Raw genomic sequence first — 1,269 nt, forward strand, 5'->3', positions numbered from 1 at the left:
AGTGTTGTGCGATTAAGAGCATAGTCTCTGGATTCAGGTTGATAGATTCAAATCCTGGCTATGTCATTAACTATATGACTTTAGGAAAGATACTTAACTATCTAAGTCTCAGTTTTCTCATCTTTAAAATAAAGATACTAATAAAACCTAACCCAAAAGTTTGTGACAATGATATATAATACATGTATAGAAGTTATTATCTTGCATAATAAAGGCACAGTAAGTTGATCATTTGTATTACTAATGACTAACAGCTAGAATGGTGTGGAAATTGGTGCAATTACTTTGGAGAACAATTTGGTGATATCTTGTAAAGTTGAAGATATTCATACCCTATGACCCCACAACTCTTCTCCTGGGTATATGTTTGCATATATATAAGAAATATATACAGCAGAATCATTCGTAATCACAAGAAGTTGAAAACAATCTGGATATATTCATTAATAGAAGAATGAATAAATTTCATTATGATATAGTCATAATGAAATACTATACATCAGTGAAAATAAATGAGCCAAAGTTACACAGATCAACATGGATAAATTTCATGAATATAATGCTGAGGGAAAAATAGCAAAACAAAGAGTTGTGAAAGAATATATACAGAATATTGGGTTTAAAACATGCAAAACAGAATGTTGGGTTTAAAACATGTTCTTTTATGTTATAAAAGCAAAACTCTATATTGGTTAGGTGTACATAAATATATGAGAAAAGCACAAAGAATTGAAAAATTCTACATTCAGTGTGGTAGCGGAGGAAAGGGCACATAGGGACATCAGCTTATTAGAATATTATCTCTATGGCCATGCCACCCTGATCAAGCCCGATCCCATCTGATCATGGAAGCTAAGCATGGTTGGGCCTGATTAGTACTTGGATGGGAGACCACCAAAGAAGACCAGGTGCTGTAGGCATAAAATATTAAAAAAAAAGGGATTGTAAGCTGACAAGGCCCTTGCAATCTGTGAGGTCAACAAGGGTTGTCTCGCCTAAAAAAAAAAAAAGAAAAACAGAAAAAAAAATATTTTTTCTCCAGCTTAATGGTCCGTTCATGGTACAGCAGGCAGAATTCTTAGAGAGTCCTCAAGATTCTCTCTACCTCATATACACACACCTTATTCCAGTTATTCAATCAAACATTGAGGTCTTGCTGTGAAGATATTTTACAGATGTAATTAAGATCCCAAATCAGTTGACTTTAAGATGGGTTTTAAAATAAGATTTTACTAGATGAACCTAAAGTAATCAGATGAGCCCTTTAAA

General features: G+C 33.2%; 1 pseudogene; it reads left to right on the plus strand.

The window, feature by feature from the left end:
• Positions 1–801: 801 nt before the first annotated feature.
• On the plus strand, positions 802–920 carry LOC120613774 (uncharacterized; annotated as a pseudogene).
• The last annotated feature ends 349 nt before the right edge of the window (positions 921–1,269 follow it).

The sequence above is a fragment of the Pteropus medius genome, unplaced genomic scaffold, assembly GCF_902729225.1.
Source record: "Pteropus medius unplaced genomic scaffold, Ma_sr-lr_union100, whole genome shotgun sequence".
Taxonomy (NCBI): domain Eukaryota; kingdom Metazoa; phylum Chordata; class Mammalia; order Chiroptera; family Pteropodidae; genus Pteropus; species Pteropus medius.